General features: G+C 39.5%; 1 long non-coding RNA gene across 2 annotated transcripts; it reads right to left on the bottom strand.

The window, feature by feature from the left end:
• Positions 1 to 15,638: 15,638 nt before the first annotated feature.
• Positions 15,639 to 20,234, bottom strand: LOC114395829. 2 transcript variants are annotated; one of them, XR_003663119.1, is made up of 7 exons: positions 19,785 to 20,234; positions 18,682 to 18,760; positions 18,425 to 18,497; positions 18,200 to 18,239; positions 17,162 to 17,352; positions 15,894 to 15,940; positions 15,639 to 15,772 (listed from the first exon to the last, which is right to left on the bottom strand). It is a non-coding gene; the product is annotated as an uncharacterized LOC114395829 (long non-coding RNA). The 2 variants fall into 2 exon arrangements; XR_003663118.1 differs by lacking the exon at positions 18,200 to 18,239 and having other exon boundaries at positions 19,785 to 20,233.
• Between the last annotated feature and the right edge of the window lie 909 nt (positions 20,235 to 21,143).

Raw genomic sequence — 21,143 nt, 5'->3', positions numbered from 1 at the left:
GGTATCAGTCCTGCAAGCAGAAAGAGAAGCAAGAGAGAGAGAGAGTGATCGATTCATTACACAGAGAAGCAATAATGTTGATGGATAGGTTCACTTTCACTTTGAATGGGATTCGAGAGCTTCCAAGACTGTTAGCCAAAGCCAAGGCGATGGCGGATATGTACTCGGCTCTAGAGGAAGTTCGTGGGCTGCTCGATTATTGTCAGCACATGATCGATTTGATGGCCCACATAATTAGGTATCGCTAAGGCATTTTGTATTTTCGCTTTAAATTTGACAAGATGAACATTTTTGTTCCTTAATAAAAATGAGTTTGATTCAATCCTATGTCTATGCTCAGAATTCTGTGCGATTCCAATACTTTGACAACTTATCTTTAGCATGCATTCATTGTTGCATTACTCACTGCATTTTTGTTCTTTAGGCAGTAAACACCATAACAAAACACGCTTTAAGGCACCCTTATCGAACCCGTTCCAAAACTAGAGTCATGGGTGACATAGAAGAGGTGCAAGAACAAATGAAGGCCAATATGGAGGCCTTGAAGGATCAAGTGGCTTCCATGATGGAAGTCATGTTAAGCATGAAGAGAATGATGGAAAGCAACGCGGCCATAGTTGCCGCCGCCAGCACCGTCGCTAAGGCGGATCCTACCCATCCCTCCGCCATAAACCAAGCGAACCAACCCGCCCAGGACATGGTGGGACAAGGAGGAGCGGTGTTGGGCAGTACCGGTGGTTCACATTTGGGGTATAACAGGAATGCTTACCCATACGACTTACCCCTCAATTATACGCCGCCCACCATGCACATGCCTAATGAGAACGTTAATCATGCTGTTCCCGTTACCTTTGAGGGTCAACAACCCCAACCTATAGGAGGCACCCGCGAAGAACCTCGGAAGCGTGCTCAAGGTGACTTCGACCCACATCCCACTTTCACCACTGAGGGACTAGCATATAATGTTATGCCTCAGCCTAACACTGTGGGAACTCCTTGATGTAAGCTCCATTGGAGCTTGTAGGCCTAGGATCTTCTTCATCAATGGATTCCTTTGCTTCTTGGAAGATGAATGGTAGCGGAATGGAGAAGGAAGAGAGAGAGGAGACGTCACTTCAAGGAGAAGATGAGTCTAGAAAAAGCTCACCACCATAGGAGCCTATGGATAAGAGCTTGGAGGAAGAAGGAGATGAATAAAGGGAGAGGAAGAGAAGAGCACGAAATTTTGTGCTCTAAAAGAGCTTTAAAATCTGAAGTTTAATATTCAAATGATCAAAGTTGAAAAAAATGCACACACATGACCTCTATTTATAGCCTAAGTGTCACACAAAATTGGATGGAAATTTGAATTTCTATTCAAATTTCACTTGGATTTGAAACTGAATTTGTGGAGCCAAATTTTGGAGCCAAAATTTCACTAATTATGATTAGTGAATTTTAGTTATGGTTCAGCCCACTAATCCAAGATCAAGTCCAAGATTCTCCACTAAGTGTGCTTAGGTGTCATAAAGCATGTAAAGCATGAAGGACATGCACAAAGTGTGACTATATGATGTGGTAATGGGGTGTAGCAAGCAAACGCTCACCCCCCCTCTAAAATTTAATTGGATTGGGCTTCTCCCAATTCAATTAAATTTATTTTCCAACACACACATCAAATATTCACTTAATGCATATGAAATTACAAAATTACCCCTAATACAAAAATTAGTCTAGGTGCCCTAAAATACAAGGGCTGAAAAATCCTACATTTCTAGGGGTTCTCCCAATCCAATTAAATTTATTTTCCAACACACACATCAAATATTCACTTAATGCATGTGAAATTATAAAATTACCCCTAATACGAAAACTAGTCTAGGTGCCCTAAAATATAAGGGCTGAAAAATCCTACATTTCTAGGATACCCTACCTACATTATGGAGCCCTAAATACAAGGCCCATAAATAATGAAACCTTAATATAATATGTACAAAGATAAGTGGGCTCATACTTAGCCCATGGGCCTGAAATCTACCCTAAGGCTCATGAGAATCCTAGGGCCTTCTCTTGCATCTCGGGCCTAATCTACTTTGAGTCTTCTATCCAATACCCTTCTGGGGTAGGATTGCATCATTCCCTCCCCCTTGAAAAGGATTTGACCTCAAATCCTGAGGTTCTTCAAACTCTGGGCTTTTTTTCTCAACACTTGTAAAAAGAACAAAAACATATATATTAGTGGTGTTTGGTATGTTGAAGTAAGGTAAGGTCTGAAAACCCATTTCTTGGGCATCTTCTCATGAAGGAACATAGTTCCTCACCAACTCTATGAATGGTGCTATAAGTATAGAAAAATATGGGACAAACCTTTTGTAAAAGTTTGTTTAGTCATGGAAGTCCCAAATTTTTCTTATACTTGGTGGAGTGGGCCACTCAGGAATGACCTTTATTCTCTTAGGGTTCATGGGAACCCTTTGATCACTATTTAAAAAATTAAGAAAAGTAATACAATAAAACATACCTTTTTCTGTATTTTCATGTTGATTATTCCTATCAAAAAGTATGACAAACCTAAGGTGTCCCATATGAGTACCTAAGTTTGTATTAAAAATAAAAACAAACCTACCTAATGAGTGCCTACATACACAAATCATGAAGATGTTGGGTGCACCAGTGATTTTATAAAAGAGGGTTGCATCATTCAAAACATTCATCATACCACCTATTTTAGGGATTTGGTGCCTAATAATACCTATTTTGGGCACCAACAAAGCACAAAGATTTAAGCTCTTGCAAACCAAATCCTCATCCAACAACTCCTTTACTTGAGGAATAAATTCAAGCCCAAGAGGTATGACAATGCTAACAAGTGTCTTTTTACAAAGGAGAAAATGTGGAGGTTGTCTAAGAGGGGAAGTTTCTTTAATGTTTGTCTTTATTGTAAAATGACTTTCCTTCTTAACTAACCTCTTGGAGGAGACACTTACCTCCTTACACTCCTCCTTAACCATTAATGGTTGTCCTTCTTCTTGGGGGTAGATTTCTTCACTAGATTCTTCCCCTTTTGTTTCTTCACGTTCACTAGAGGAAGGTGAAGTAGTAGCCTCATCTTGGCTACTATAAATGTTTTGACCCCTCATAATCATGGTTTTCTTGGTAGGGCATTGAGAAGTAATGTGTCCTCTTCGAAGACATTTAAAGCACTTCATGGAGCTAGTCTTCTCTTGCATACTAGCCTTAGGAAGTTGCTTTTCTATTGTCTTCCCCTTATCATCTTCGGGCTTAGAAGGTGCAGCCCCTAAGATGCCTAGTGTGGCGTCCCCAAAATAATGACTGGTTTATTAGTAATGATTTAAATAACAAAAACCATGGGAAATTTTTTTTTTCTTTTTCCTTATTCGTTTCTTCCACTTTTCACAATAATTAAGTTCAGAAGGAAAATTATCACTATAGAGTCCTGAATGGCCAGTTCACAACTCTATTCAGAGTCATTTCTTTATGCTCACTCATAACCTCTAAAATATGTTGCTTTTTCAAAAATAAAAGCATACCAGCCATCATTTTAGGTCGTCACGTGAAAAATAATAAAATAAAATACGGTCGGTGAAATCTCTTTCAAATAAAGTCTGTTAACACATTCTTTCCAAATAACAAGATTAAACATAAGTGCATTCATCATTTAAAGCTGTCCAAAATATGAGAGTTTTGCAAAATACATAGTGTCATCCAGAGCAAAGGTGTCCACAGTGGTGGCTTCAGCCACATGTATACAATCATCAAATTCCTATACAATAGGTCTACCCATACAAAAACAAAAGAGTAAACCTAACAGTCAGTACTAGATACACCCACCCTCAAAAAATATATAAAACTAGTCCAATGAGTTGTCTACTATGATGAAGAGCCTCCACTGATCGCCATCTCTCCAGGGCCACTATCCTCCGTAGAGTCTGCCTCAGATGCCGACATGACGTCCTCAGGAGAATCCACCTCAGGGAGTGGGTCCTCATCACCCACTATAAAGTCAAGAGCATCCACAGCAGGCTCAGGAGGTAGCTCCTTAGGATCCTCCTCAAGGTCTTCCTCGGATGACGTCACCTCGATCACTCGGGACTGGCTCCACTAGACGGTATGGTGTAGGCGTGGGTAATATCCACTCCACAGTGCGCTGAAGTGTGCGCGCGGGTTCATCTGGATGCACCAATGAAGTAGCCGTGAATCGAATCGTGCCTCGAAATCGGCACCTCGCATTGCCTTCGAGGGTCTCCCAAGCTCCCTCTAGGCACTCCATCTCCACTCGGTCATGGATTAGTTGTGCCGCCATCACGATCTACAAGAAAGAAAAGAAAGGGGTAGACTCTTTCACGTGATATCTAACTACAGAGCAACACAATGCGTCTCATAACCACTACATGTAAGTAAAAAGGGTATCTCAAGGCTTTTCATCTCTGGAAATCGATTACACAGCCTTGGTAATCGATTACCAGAGGCTAAACTCGAATTACACAGCCTCAGGACATGAAACCTGCAAAAATGCACTGTGTAATCGATTACACATAACTGGTAATCGATTACCAGTGGCATGTTCCTCTGTGTAATCGATTACACAGCCTGGTAATCGATTACCAGAGGCCTCCACAACATGCTGCCTTCATTTCTAAGCCTGGTAATCGATTACACCCCTTGGTAATCGATTACCAGAAGCCCTCTTAGCTTCCTGATCTCGTTTTTAAGCCTGGTAATCGATTACACCCCTTGGTAATCGATTACCAGAGGCCATCTTAGCTTCCTGTCTTCACCTTTAAGCCTTGTAATTTATTACCCACCCTTGGTAATCGATTACCAGAGGCCATATCCCATATAACACTCAAAGTTCACAGCTGGCCAGCCACCACACAAGCCTCCTTGCTTTGTGGTCTTTGTTCCTTTTATTTGTTGATTGCCAGGAGCTCGCCTGTTTAGGTACATCACAGGTTCTCACTGACTGACTATGCCCGGGTTGGGTCAGGATTGGTCAAGCTTGGTTCTGGGCAATAGCACCCCACCTGACGTCCCCAAGGTCTCCTGACCCCCGCGACATATCTCCAGGTACCACTCTGTGGTTAACGAATAAAAGTAGGAAGTCTCACCCTTCCACACATCCTCATTTCAAGCTTGTAGGATTATGGGGTACCCATCACATGTGGTACTAGGTGGCGGTCGGGCGATGGTGCAAAACAATTCTCCACATCCACAAATCACATATAAACCCATCATCCCCTGTTGCCTACCTTCAACTGAGCTCACGTACTCCCACGTAGCCCTTATCCTCGTTTCTCTCAACACCGGGTCCCCATCAATCCTCCCAAGCTTCCACAACATCCAAGTAATTCAACATTCAATCATCACAAAATAACACAACCAAGAAAACAGGGCAAAGGCAGAAAACTCTGCCCAAAACACAAACCAATATCACAGCTTTTCACACTCAAATACCCCAGTTATATTCTCTTCGTTCCAATTCGTTAACCGTTGGATCGACTCGAAAATTTTACTGGAAGTCTCTAGCACATAAAACTACATTATGACCGTTGGGAGCTGCTAGGAAACGTCCAAAACCCAATAAGTACTACTCTTTCCACAACCAGCAAATACATAACATTTTCTGCACAAAGCCAAAATTCTGCGGTACCTATTTGACAGCAAAATTCTGCATAAGTGCAGATTTTCGAAATCACACTCCCCCTCATCCAATTTTGCCCAAATTGAATCCTACAAGTCCCAAATCATGTATCAATCATGTCTAAACCAAGTACAAGCTTCAGACCAAAGCAACTCAAAATCTAGGTACCCAAAACCCTTCAATTTAATGGATTTTCAAGGTTTGAGAAGTGAAAATGAGCATGGGGTAAATTTGGGACAAACTCTCACCTCAAACCAGTCTATATCATCAATCTAAACTTGCTCAAACTGGTTTCACGACGAAAACTCTACCGAATCAAAATTTGACTCCTCAACACCCAATTTTACCCTAGAAATGGCTTTTGCCTTCACTTTGGTCATTTGTTTTTCTCTCTTGCACAGCCCAAGCTTTCTCATAAGTCCTAAATGACATTTCAAACTAGGATTAACTCATTTTAACCTCTATTTACCATTGAATCCAGATTTAGCCTTCCAACTCTCAAAGCCTCACTCTTTTTCCACTCATAACACCACATTCTCACTTTCTAATCCTAGGTTAACTCTACCCTTCATCTCTAACAGTTTTCCATAAGCAATTTCAGCACACAAACATCACAAGCATCATCATAAAAACCCTAAAATAGAATGGGTAAGCTTGACTCACACCAAACATGGCAAGTTCAACATGCTTTCAACAAATTTCTTCACAAATAACTATCATGAAGCAGAAACCTAGCTAAACTACCCATCATATCTCCCTAAACCCAATACCCACGAAAATCAAGTGAGAAAGAAGTCTACCCAAACCTGAAATTTCGAAGTCCCACACGTAGAGATGCGCTTCATGACTCCGAAAATGCCTTCCTTTCGCGATTTGGAGCAGAAATGGTGACCAAAGGTTGGAGCTTTGTTGGGCAACAATGGTGGGTGAGAAAAGAAGGAGAAAGCTACGTGAGAGAGGGAAGAAAAGCTTCTGAATTTTTCTGCTGAGTGAGTGAAGGGAGAGAGTTGCTTTTTGGTTTAAAAAGGCTTTTCTCTTTCCTATTATTTTATTTTCTAAAGCACTTGCCACTTGTCCCATTTTGAGTGGAACAAAAAGGACCCACCTTTTTCTCTTGATGTGACTCATGCTCAGCCACATGAAGAGAAAAATCTGACCTTTTGGAACGCTAAAATCCTGCCTCGGTTTGCGTGTCGTTTCTCTAGTCCCAGTCCCTCGCGTTTCTCTGCACCCGTCGGGGCCAGTTTTCGAAAGTAGACAATATATATATCAAAATGCTCAGAATGAAACCCCGAGCGTGGTTCAGAGGTTGGTTTTGTTAAATTTTAAGTTGCATGCAAAACGATGATTTTTAGACTAATTAATAGAGAATTAACCTATTACCATCCAGTTATGGATTTCTCTTCGTTAATTAGCCTAATCCGCGTATCTTTCCCCCAATATACTTACTTCTTCCAGGAGTATATACATATATACATACACTGAATAATACTCATATATATATATATATAACCATCCAAAATGCACCGTTTACAAAAATTCCGGGTAGAAATTTCCAGGATGTCACACCTAGACCTTGGTCTTTCTTTGGATAAGAGTGAGAGCCATAAGATATTAAAGTAGACTTTCTTTTAATTTTTTGCTCTACCCTTATTTCCCAATCTAAGTTAGCCTCTACATTGTCCTTCCCATGGAAGTATGGGAGGTTAATGTTAGCCTCTTGAGACTTTTTTTCCTTTTCTCTCCTATGGGAATGAGGTCTAAGATGTGACTTATGCCTTCCTTCATAATAGTCACAAAGTTCTTCACTTAGGCTCTTGCAAGAGTTATGAATACTATAGGAGACATGTTTTTCTCTTTTTATTTCTTTCATTATTTTTCTTCTTTCTTCCTCTCTTATTTTCTCTCTTTCGTCTTAACTTATTTCTTCCACTCTTTTTTTCCTTTTTCTTTTCTCTCTTGTTTTTCTTTCCACAACTTAAGGGATCTCAACTCATCTAATATGTTATACAAGGGGTCCTTAGGAGTAGAACCCTCACCATTAACACTAGATGACAAATGAAGACTCATGTTGGTTCCTAAGTTATGGTTCTTTCTTGTTGGGGGTTTGGAAACAAAAGGTAAAATAAACTATGGTTGAAACTAGCCAAAATAAACACTAAAAGAGCTGTGAAAGATAAGGTAAAAACTAATTGGTAAAAGGTAAGCTATCTAGGCGGTTTGACAATGGAAGGTAAAGGAAATAAGTTATGAAAGTAAGCAAGAAATGTAAACTAGGCGAATCCTAAGAGTGTTTGGATGACCTCATTTAAGGTTTCCAACAAAACACTCACTATCCTAAGGGAAAATTGCCTAAAATTATTACACACAAATTGAAGTAGGGTGACCTATTGGAGGCTCCCAAATTACTTCCAATGAAAGGCCTTTTTGTTGCAAAATTTGAAAGCAATGAAAGTAAGTAAATTGTCAATTACAAAATTACAACAAGGTCCTCAATTTTGGTGGTTGTTCTCTCTTTGATGGTTCACTCAATTTGGAGTGCCTCTTAGTCCAATAGCTCTTAAGGTGGTTTTCCCCTTGCTTCTTGACTCAAATTCTTCAAGGGATGGCACCAATCCTCCTTTCAAATTCCCTATATGGCAACTCACAAATAAGGAAACAAAGAGACAAGCAATAACCAAAGACCCAAAAAATGAAATGAAAGCTAAACCAATAGAGTTTTAACAAGACAAATTTTCAGGGATTTTTTCACAATTAAAGCAATGAAAAGCACATAAAAGCAAGTTGGGACTCAAAGAGAAACCTAGAATGGCTCTAGAGTAGAGTAGAAAAACTATAAAAAAGAAAAAAGACTCAAGAAACCTCTAGTTTTGGCACTTGTTTTCACAATAATTTTCAATTGAAATTTCAAAACTAGGATTGGTATAAAATAGGCACCAATTATAGAACAAATTTTGAGCCAAAAAAACAAGCACACTTCCCTTTCACTTTTTTTTTTCCTTGACACTGATTTTTCAGCCAAATTTTGCTTATGCTCAATTATCTTGAATAACACAATTCAAGAGAGCTTAAGACTTATTTGATTCACAAATCCAGCCACAACTCAGCACCACAACTCAACTTCATCATAGGCATCATGTAGGAAACTCAGAAAACAAAAAAAAAGAGTTCAACAACAAGACTACTTCTAGGAATTGATTTAGAACATGTTATGAACTAAATAACATGCATGAATTAGACTCAAAATTCAAAAGATAGGCTAAGAATGACAAGAATACATAAACAAATGTATCTAGAATTCAATCAACAAAAATAAAAATTCAACACAAACTTAGAACATAATGTGACAATTACTATGACTAAACATGACTCTAAGACAACATGGATTAAGTGATTTATACTTAGATTTTTGTGTTTTTTTTTCTAATCAATATTTTGGAAGAAAATTTAGATCTAAGTTTCTAGGGTACCCCTAATACAAAAACTAGTCTAGGTGCCCTAAAATACAAGGGCTGAAAAATCCTACATTTCTAGGGTACCCTACCTACATTATGTAGCCCTAAATACAAGGCCCAAAAATAATGAAACCTTAATCTAATATGTACAAAGATAAGTGGGCTCATAATTAGCCCATGGGCCCGAAATCTATCCTAAGGCTCATGAGAACCCTAGGGCCTTCTCTTGCATCTCTGGCCCAATCTACTTTGAGTCTTCTATCCAATGCCCTTCCGGGGTAGGATTGCATCACTCCTCAACCCGCCCTCTGCAACCGCTGCATTTCTCAGTAGGGGGGCCGCCTCCGGCAGTGGAAGGGAGAGTGAAACTTGATCTCATCGAAGAGAGATTAAGGGCTATTGAAAGGTTTGGTGAATACCCTTTCGCCAACATGACATAATTGTGTTTGGTACTTGATGTTGTCATCCCTCCAAAGTTCAAGGTACCAGATTTTGTTAAATACAAGGGGACCACTTGCCCCAAAAATCACCTGAAGATGTATTGCTGGAAAATGGGAGCATACTCTAGGGACGAGAAACTGCTGATGCATTTCTTCCAAGAAAGCTTGGCCAGGGCGACAGTCATTTGGTATACCAATTTGGAAGCCTCTCATATACGCTCATGGAAGGATTTGATTACTGCCTTCATTAGGCAGTACCAATACAATACTAACATGGCTCCTGACAAAACTTAGCTACAAAATATGAGCAAGCGAGAGCATGAGTCCTTTAAGGAGTACGCCTAACGATGGAGGGACTTGGCAGCACAAGTAGCGCCCCCCATGGTAGAAAGAGAGATGATCACTATGATAGTGGACACGCTTCTAGTGTTCTACTACGAAAAGTTGGTGGGATACGTGCCCTCTAGCTTCACAGATTTAGTATTTGCGGGCGAAAAGGGCTGAAAAGAGGGAAGTTCGATTATGTCACTCCTGCCAATACTAGCAATAGAAGATTCTGAGCAAGTAGGGTAAAGGGGATGCCCAAGCCGTGGCTTCAGCTCCTACTTGGCCGAAGCCCCAACAAATCCCTCACAACACTTACCAATATGCCCAACATCAATTGAGCTTTTCGGCTCGCGTTGGAAACCCATCTAGTCCAGCGCCTGTCTAGCAAAAGGCACCCGCTCAACCACAAAGGCCCCTCACTCAAAACTCGGCTCCTACACAACCTCGCCCCGTCGGCAGCTCCAATCCGAGCACAAGCGCCAATCCGGGAAGGATTTTTCTGGTAAGGAAACTTGTGGAATTCACTCCCATCCCGATGTTGTACGCAAACTTGCTACCCTCTTTGATCGCCAACCAAAGGGCGGTGGTGACCCCCGGAAGGATTTTCCAGTCCCCGTTTCCTCGATGATACAACCCCAACGCAACTTGCGCTTATCATGGGGGTGTCCTGGGGCACTTGATAGAACAATGTGTGGCCTTCAAGCATAAGGTCCAAAGTTTGATCAACGCAGGTTGGTTGATGTTCCAAGAGGACGGTCTAAACGTAAAGACAAACCTTCTTGCCAGTCATGGAGGACCACCGGTTAATGCGGTGGAGGAGCGCAGGCCTTAGAGGCCAAAACAAATGAAAGATGTGGTAACCTCTAGGAGGTTTATATTAAAGGCGCTGCGCGAGGTGGGCATCATTTGCTATGATGGGGGCGAGGGGGATACCTACTTGATACACCCGGGGGCAGCACATAATGTAGAGGTATGCCCTGTGGTAGAGGATTTACTGTAAGGGATAATGGATTAAGGCTGATTTGAAGATGGTGGCGCAAGCAAGGGGGAGCAACATGTGTGCATGCAATCGGCTGACAAAAGCCCAAGCAAGCCCAAACCATTGGTGATCCACTTCAACAGAGATGCTGCCACCCAAAAGCCCCGAGGCTTCCAGCCTATCACGGGTAAGAAGCCTGTCCCTTTCCCTTACAAGAGTGACAAGGTAGTCCCATGGAGGTATGTCCCTCAAAAACCCAACGGAAGGATGGATGAGTCTGTCATAGGTGACCTATCCTCTGCCAAAGTTACTAACATCTTTGGCATGAATGGTGTGACCCGTAGTGGGCGAATCTTCATGGCACTGGACCCATTGGTACAGTCTAAGGACATGAAAGGAAAGGTGAAGGTGGGCTCGAAAGAAAGCGACAAGGCCGAAAGAAGATATCTGTCGAATAGGCAAATGAGTTCCTTCAGATCATCCAACAAAGTGAGTTCAAAGTAATTGAGCAACTCAATAAGACCCTAGCAAGGGTCTCTCTATTGGAACTACTCATGAACTCGGAGCGTCATCAGGCGCTTTTGGTCAAGATCTTGAATGAAGCCCACATCGCCCAAGACATATCCGTGGAGGGCTTCAGGGGCATCATCAACAATATTACCACTAACAATTACCTCACCTTTGCCGATGAGGAGATACCTATCGAGGGCCGGGGACATAATAGGGTCTTACATGTGTCTGTCAAGTGTTTGGACCACATCGTGGCCAAGGTTCTTATCGACAACGGCTCGTCGCTGAATGTCATGCCCAAAAGAACATTGGACAAACTGTCTTTCAATGCGTCACACCTGAGGCTGAGCTCCATAGTGGTGCGAGCTTTTGACGGCAGCCGCCGGGACGTAAGAGGGAAGATTGATCTCCCAATTTAGATTTGACCTCACATCTGTCAGATCACTTTCCAAGTGATGGATATCAACCCGGCCTATAACTGCCTTTTAGGCCGACCTTGGATTCACTTAGTCGGGGTAGTCCCTTCAACGCTCCACCAAAGGTTGAAATTTATGGTGGAAGGGTAGTTAATCATAATCTCCGGGGAGGAAGACATTCTTGTAAGTTGTCCTTCTTCTACATTGTATGTGGAAGCCGTAGAAGAATCCTTAGAGACATCCTTCCAAGCTTTGGAAGTGGTAAGCAACGCTTATGTCGAGTTTCCCCCGATGCAACTACGCTCATTCGACGTCGCTTTAATGGTGGCCCGTGTGATGTTAGGGCATGGATACGAGCCCGAAAGGGGTTTGGGTCGGAATAGCGACGGTGTGGCGAGCTTGGTGGAGTTCAAGGAGAACCGTAGAGGGTTCGGGCTAGGATATAAGCCTACACGCGCCGACGTGAGGAGAAGTACCCTAGGAAAGAGGGGTAGAAGCATGGGCCAGCCGCAAGGACCGCAAGTGAAAGGGATTCCCTTATGTCACATCAATGTAAGCTTCATCAGCGTGGGCTAGATGTATGAAGGTTGGGTTGCCATGATTAATGATGAAGTCCCTCAAGAGCAATCAAACTGGGTGGGCCATGCCTTTCAAAGTTCGAGTTGGGAAACTGGAAAATTATCAAACAACCCAAAATTTCCGTGGCAAACATAATGTAATTTGTTAGTCCTAACCCTATAGTTGGGCCTAGGCTTTATGGTTTTCTCCCTATTTGGGCTTGTCTTTTGCTATCAAATATATATAAATACAACCTTTCTTCATTTGTTCTTGCACTTTCATCCATTCTCATTCGTCTGCATATTTATTTTTGTTGCGATTAAACGGTATAGATCCGACAATGAGTCCTGTGAAGGTACTAATACCGAGGACTCAGACTTTGATTTTGAGCAGCTAGTAAACCAAGCCGAGGATAAAGAAAATGAGGATTGGGGGCTTCCCCTAGAGCTAAAAAGAATGGTCGAACAGGAAGACCGAGAAATGAAGACACACCAAAAAGAGACAAAAATTGTAAACTTGGGTGTTGGTGAGGAAAAGAAAGAGGTAAAGGTGGGCATGGGCATGACCAAACCTATCCAAGATGGATTGGTGGCTCTGCTACGAGACTACCAAGACATCTTCGCTTGGTCGTACCAAGATATGCCTAGCTTGAACCTCGATATTGTGCAGCATAGGTTACCCTTGAATCCCGGTTTTTCCCCGGTGAAACAAAAACTAAGAAGGATGAAGCCCGAGATGTCCTGAAAGATAAAAGAAAAGGTGAAAAATCAATTTGATGCCGGCTTCTTGGCAATCGTTCGATACCCGAAATGGGTTACCAACATTGTGCCAATCCCCAAGAAAGATGGGAAGGTGCAAATGTGCGTGGACTATCGGGATCTAAATCGAGCCAGTCTAAAGGATAACTTTCCTTTACCGCACATCGGTGTCCTTGTAGATAACACAACCAATTTGGCTTTGTTTTCTTTCATGGATGGGTTCTTGGGCTACAACCAAATAAAGATGGCACCGGAGGACATGGAAAAGATGACCTTCGTCACCCTGTGGGGGATGTTCTGCTACAAAGTGATGTCCTTTGGGCTTAAGAACGCTGGGGCAACCTACCAACGGGCTATGGTAGCATTATTCCACGACATGATGCACAAAGAAATTGAAGTCTACGTGGATGATATGATTGCCAAGTCTAAAACCGAGGGGGAACACCTCGTCAACTTGTGGAAGTTGTTCGAGAGGCTGCCTAAGTACCAACTAAGGTTGAATCCTGCCAAGTGTACTTTTGGGGTCAAGTCGGGAAAATTGCTCAATTTTATCGTAAGCCGAAAAGGGATAGAGGTGGACCCGGACAAAGTAAAAGCCATCCTTGAAATGCCTGAGCCATGCACCGAGAAGCAAGTCCGAGGTTTCTTGGGACGCCTAAATTATATAGTGAGGTTCATATCGCAGCTAACCGCTACTTGTGAGCCTCTCTACAAGCTATTGTGCAAGAACCAATCCGTCCAATGGAATGACGACTGCCAAGTGGCATTCGGAAGGATCAAGCGATACCTTATGAATCCTCCTGTGCTTGTGCCACCAGTGCCTGGAAGACCCCTCATTCTATATATGACTGTGTTGGATGAGTCGATGGGGTGTATGCTGGGGCAGCATGACGAGTCCGAGAAGAGGGAATGGGCCATGTATTACTTAAGCAAGAAGTTCATGGCCTGTGAGATGAACTACTATTTGCTTGAAAAGTCATGTTGTGCCTTGGTGTGGGCAGCCCATCGTCTAAGGCAGAACATGCTGAGCTACACCACTTGGTTGGTATTCAAAATGGACCCCGTCAAGTACATCTTTGAAAAGCCCACTCTCACTGAACGAATTTCTTGGTGGTAGGTTCTGTTGTCGGAGTTTGATATTGTTTATGTCACTCAAAAGGCGATAAAGGAAAGCACAACAACCCATCAATGATTACCAACCTATGCATCCGGAGTTCCCAGACGAGGACATCATGACCTTGTTCAAGGAGGAGGTGGAGGATGAAGATAGGGACAAATGGACAGTGTGGTTCGATGGTGCATCCAATGCACTAGGCCATGGAGTATGGGCGGTTTTGCTTACCCCTGACGATCAATGTATACCCTTCATAGTGAGGTTGGGCTTTGACTGCACGAACAACATGGTCGAGTATGAGGCGTGCGCCCTTGGGATCCAAGCAGCAATCAACTTCAAGGTCAAACTGCTCAAAGTATATGGAGACTCAGCCTTGGTGATCCAACAATTGAGATGGGAATGAGAGACTAGGGATCATAAGTTGATACCCTACCAGGCTTACATCAAGAAACTGACAGAGTTCTTCGATGACATATGATGCAATCTTACATCGCAAGGGCATCAGATAGAAGACTCCAAGTAAATTGGGTCAGAGATACAAGAGAAGGCCCTAGGGTTCTCATGAGCCTTAGGGTAGATTTCGGGCCCATGGGCTAAGTGTGAGCCCACTTATCTTTGTACATATTAGATTAAGGTTTCATTATTTTTGTGCCTTGTATTTAGGGCTCCAAAATGTAGGTAGGGTATCCTAGAAATGTAGGATTTTTCAACCCCTGTATTTTAGGGCACCTAAACTAGTTTTTGTACTAGGGGTAGTTTTGTAATTTCATATTAATTAAGTGAATATTTGATTTGTGTGTTGGAAAATAAATTTAATTGAATTTAGAGAAGCCCAATCCAATTAAATTTTAGAGGGGGAGGTAAGCATTTGTTTGTTACACCTCATTGCCACATCATATAGTCACACTTTGTGCATGTCCTTCATGCTTTACATGACTCATGACACCTAAGTACACTTAGTGGAGAATCTTGGACTTGATCTTGGATTAGTGGGCTGAACCATAACTAAAATTCATTAATCATAATTAGTGAAATTTTGGCTCCACAAATTCAATTTCAAATCCAAGTGAAATTTGAATAGAAATTCAAATTTCCCTCCAATTTTGTGTGACACTTAGGCTATAAATAGAGGTCATGTGTGCGCATTTTTTTCAAGTTTGATCATTTGAGAATTACACTTCAAAGTTCATACCTCTTTTGAGGCACAAAATTTCGTGTTCCCTCTTTCCTTCTCCCTCTATTCTTCTTCTCCTACCTTCAAGCTCTTGTCCATGGTTTCCTATGGTGGTGAACTTCTTCTTGACTCATCTTCTCCTTGAAGTGGCGTCTCCAATCATATTTCTCCTTCTCCATTCCGCTGCCATTGATATTCAAGAAGCAAAGGACTCCACTGATGAAGAAGATCCAAGGCCTACAAGCTCCAATGGAGCTACATCAAGTGGTATCAAGAGCATCTTCATCTAGGTGATGTTCTTTTGCTTCCTCTATCTTTTTGTTCGGTCAATTCACTTTATAAAAGAGCGACCAACCTCTTCAGGAAAATGAACGTCGTTGGCCTTTTTAATTGCCTCGGCCTTGTACAACAAAGAAATTATAGAAGAGCAACTTAGTAACAATTAAAAGAAAAAATGTTTTGACATATGTTCTGAGTTCCTGAAACAATTAATTTAATATTTAAATGAAATTACTACTTACATATCTCCTCCTTCACAATAGCCAATGACGATACATACAAAACAACCCTGGAAGAGCATATGCCAGCTTGCAAATTTCAGAATTAAAAATCAATAATCATAAACCAATTTTCTATTCTCTGTTAAAAAAAGAGGCTCCAACATCAACATCATCATTGATTAATATGATAAAAATTCAACATTTGTAAAGAGATAAGCAAATAATAAAAAAAACATTAAACTTTTCCTGTCCAAAATAACTCCCATTTGTCAAGCATAAACCAAAAACACTACAAAACAAAAAAATGAAAAAAGTTTTGATTTTTATGTTTTTTTTTTGTTCTTTAAAGCAGTTTATGAAATTTTAAATATTTTTATCATTGTGATAACTAAATTAATAACATAGTTCGAAATTTTATCTATATATATATATATAGATATATATAGATAAAATAAATTGTGATATAATAATAATATAATTATCCATACAAGTAAAAAGGATTACTTTAAAAATCCTAAAAGTGGATGCATAAAAGCTTTCTTGGAGGTAGGATTATAGGAATGTGATAGGATGAACTTCAGGTGAAAAATAAAACGGTTAAAAGATTTTTTGGGATATGGAATTATAATATTATAATATTCATAAAAGTTGAAAACAGGCAAAGCTATACTGTTAGATGGAAAGGGGGAGTGTTTTGGGGATCTTTCTCTTTTCTTTTCCTTGTATGTGAACAATCGTTTTTGGGGGCTTAAAATCAGAAAGTGGGCACTGGACAGTCTACTAACACCAACTTTTAGAGCAAATGAAAGGAGGATAAAAAAATATACTGCAATTCAATAAGCCAACATTTAATATACAACAAATGAAAGGAGGATAAAAAAAATTAGGCAGTAAACACTATTTATTAGGGATAAAAAAATATTTAAGCCAACATTTAATATATAACAGTTCAATAAGCCACCCACTAATCCGACTGGAGATTCACTAAACCAGCACCATGCCCCAGCCTCGGATGATTTATTACTGATATAATACTACTTATCAAATTTTTCAGCAACAAATTTATTATACTCGCAAGAAATTTCAGACAACAAATAACTCAATAGCTGCCCCATTTCTCTAAAACAAACACAACATAGTGTTAACAAAATATATTTTATTCAGAGAAATGGGGTGACTGGGTAGGTGGAGGAATAAATGGGATTACATGAAAAAACACCTGAAACATTTATGAAAAGCCACTTAAACTAGAATGACAACCTTGACAGTTATTAATCCAATTAACAAACCTGGTAAATCAAGCTTATTGCAAAAATTGTATGAGCCGGTACGAGTAACCAACGCCTGAAAGTTTATATTCACCTGAGGCATATAAATTGCTGCCAAAACAGAAACAATATACTTCACCAGCAAAATTCCAGAACCAAGGAAAGCAATGTTCCAAACTCCTAATTTTGTGGCAAAGGTTGATATCTGATACCTGAAGTTAGTTATGACATGCAAATCCATATTAGATACAACACCTAATTAAAGGGTGGAAGCAGAGTATGCTCTATAAGCAGTATATATACATTTCACACACATACACAAATGCAAATTTAGTGAAATATAGGTGAAATGCAATATTAGCAATTATGCAACTGGATACCAAAACTTACTTACGATCTCCTTCAACATCAGGAAGATCTTTTGTTATAGCAATTACCTATGCGAAAAATGTTACAAATAAAAAAAAACCACAGGAGAGCTACGGGCAGAGATACATGAACAAATATATAATAAGCTCCCAAAATATAAAATGGACACAATGAAATAACTATTTCAGTCAAAATGTGATTTCAGTCAAAATTAACACAAGTAGTAAAAAAGTTAAAGAAATAACTATTTTGGTCAAATAGGAAATCGTTAATTCTTTAAGTCATCAAAATAGTTTTTGTAAAACTTAAGATACTAAACTGAAACTAAAAATTAAAATGAAAGCCTAAAATGTACCAATTTCATTTTTTGTTTGCATGTTTATTGAGATGACGGAAGTTTGGTTTCTATTGGCTACCTATGTCCAAGCTTCTCAAAGAGAAATCAAACATCTTGGCATTCATACGGCACTATTACCCAAACTTACTTAGTATTCAAAGTGTGTAAAGAAACCACGCAACTCTATTCAAATACTTGAAAACTCTAAATGAAAATAATTTGAATTGTTAATTTATTAATTATTAATTTAAGAAGCAAGAGCAGAATTTGATTATGGTTTTTCATAAATTTAAGAAAAACCCCTATTGCTATCATTAAATAAAATTTCACAAAAAAAGGAGAGAATAAATTACCCCTAATTACTTAACATAGTCTATCTGGTAAATATGCTAGCTGCATTCAGAGAAAGACAAACATTTGTCATTATCACAAATAGTATTTACAATTTTACTAGCCATTCCAAGAAACTGGAAATTTGTAAACAGCAAATTAATTAAAAGTTGGGACATTAAAAGATCAAATTCCAAAGCATATAACTGACTGCTGCACATACTAGAGTACCCTTCTGAAAAACACACCTCGTATAATTGACTGCTTTAACTCAGAAATTTCCTTCTGATACTTCTTGATCAGAGATTTCTCATCCATAATCTAGCACAAGGGAATCAGCTAAAAATTACAAGCATGAAATCACTGTGCCAAGTGGTTATCATTCTCAGCATTTCACATAAACTAACCTTATTTTGAGAAGCTTTAATTTCAACATGCATACTCTGGTGTGCAAATTAAAATGTTACACATTATATAATAATTCAGCATTAGTTGGCATATTTACCTTCTCAGGCAGCTATAAGGGACAGAGCATGCGCAGGAGAGAGTACAGCCTCTTCCTTTATTCCCTCGACAAAGGTTCCCTACAAATTAATCAATATATTCAATTTAGAGAGAACAAAATCTTTTTAGAAGGAGTTTAGAGGGCCAGATTTATAGAAAGAGAGAACAAAATCTTTTTAGAAGTAATTTAAAGAATAGGAATGGTTTTATTCGAATATATGAAAATAACCAATAATATCTTGATTGCTTCTTAAAATATATTAGATTAACTTTTAAAATTAGTTTCCCTATTTCAAAAGATAGTAAAACTTAACAAGGCATGACATAAATGTGCAATAGTCCCCAATCAATAATGGCAAAACTATGGATTAACAATCAAAAGCTAATTCCCTCCACAGCAATCCCAAAAACAGCATCCTTGAACGTAAGCATCCACATCCAAATATCTTCTAGTCTCCTCTCATCCCAAAAACAACAATAATAAAATTTAGCACAATCACTCAACAAACCCAGTATCGTCCAAAATAAGTAAATATCAATAAAAAAAAATAAAAAGCCTCGTTATGTTTGTAGTCACTTAAATCCCAAAATAAAATCATATTTACTCATTAATAAATTTAATATAAGAAACATCACCAAAATAAATCTAATATAAGAATAAGAATATATGCAACCAAAAACAAAAACAGAACAAGAATATATGGCTTATTTGAAAATTCCATGCATAATTATCACATAAAAGAAGTTAAATCCACATGCTCAGCCTCATAAAATAAAAATAAAAATAAATAAAAATTGAATCAATCCACATGTCAGATCACAAAACCGATTTCTCCGCAGATCAAACACATCACGCATCACAAGCTGCTGTAAAACGCAATCGAAACACCAAAATTAGATCTGCAAATGCGACGATTAATTTCTTTTCAAAAAATTAAAAAAGTCACCGTTCAAGTTAAACGATCAGATCAAATACGAAACCAGCTCAGAAATTCCAATGCACAACAAAAAAAACTTGAAATTCGCGGATTTAGTTATTGGTGCGTGAGAACAAATCAGATAAATGAAAAAAGGAAAAGAGAGAATTAGTAAGAAAAAACTGACCATGTGATGAAGATGGTGTTCTGGTTGTTTGAGAAAGCGACGATGGAGGAGTGAATATAGGAGCGCGTGAGAGTGATCAAGGATTCAGAGAGGAAAGGGAGAATGAGAAATTTTGGGAATGGGAAATTATGGTGGAGCGTGGAGGAGGACACAAATGCTTGGCGGAGCCGGCAAAGTTGGGGTCAATAGAGTCTAGGGTTTTGAAGAGGGTGCAAAAGGAATTTGAAACTGAAAAAGGATTGGAAGGGTTTGAAATTGGAGGTGGATGAAACCAGTTTTGATTTTGTAACACTCTATGAGATTGAATGCGAGAGTTTTGATCCTAAAAGAGCTAAATGCCTCTTTGAGGATTTCACTCTCAGCTCGAGAGAGAGACGAGAGAGAGAGAGAGAGAAAAAAAAATGAAGGGTCACAAAAATGAAAGGTCTTTGCCACGATAAGATGAGAGAGAGAGAGAGAGAAAATGAAGGGCCACAAAAATGAAAGGTCTACCAACGATAGGATAAGAGAGAGAGACAAAAAAAGATAAAAGTATAACCATTCAAAGACGGTGCTTTTAATGGTCGTCCTTAAACTTAACACTTAATTATGATACTGCCATCCCATTATTTTCATTGATGATGTTGTATCAACCGATGTTGTTAGCGCGTCGTAGTAAAGAGGTTTTGTAGTAGTGACCACACAATGGGTATGCCAGGTCACTCTCACTAAGTAAAATCATAAGGTGACTAGTCAGGGTCACTCTGTTTTGTAAGAATGCTCAAACTGTATGGGATCAACATAGACTTAAAGGAGCACTCAAACCGAGTGTCTCTACCCCCAAGGACTAGACTCTGAAGAATCCGTTAAGGCCTTACCTTCCCGATACTGCTCATGAATTATACAATATCCATGACCTCACACTCATGTTTCAAACATATTTAACAAATTGCGCTACAATTTAACACTTTAGGTTCCTAACTAGGAATCCTACATTTTCCCTTTAACACTGTACATAAACACTTTTCTCAAGGTAAACACCAGTCGGGTTATTGTATAATTCATAGTTCACAACACAACTATTGTCACATCAAGTGTTAACCACACACTTATTCACAACCAAATCTCATGTTCATAATTGAACATCTCATAATGTCACAATCCACCATTACGAGTATCTCACAAATTAACACATTTTCAACTTTGTAGTTATACTCAATCTCAATAACAATATTATGATCTCAATGCAACATGTTATCTCATAATTCATCATATATTCAATTTATCACTTACACACAATTTCATGATCCCAATATTAAAATCTCTCAATTATAATCATACATGAAGAATTACAATGCAATGAACATCACAAAATAAACC

The sequence above is a fragment of the Glycine soja genome, chromosome 18 (assembly GCF_004193775.1).
Source record: "Glycine soja cultivar W05 chromosome 18, ASM419377v2, whole genome shotgun sequence".
NCBI classification, from domain to species: domain Eukaryota; kingdom Viridiplantae; phylum Streptophyta; class Magnoliopsida; order Fabales; family Fabaceae; genus Glycine; species Glycine soja.
Note: the sequence above shows the minus strand (reverse complement) of the source record. Positions and strands in the feature narration are given on the sequence as shown.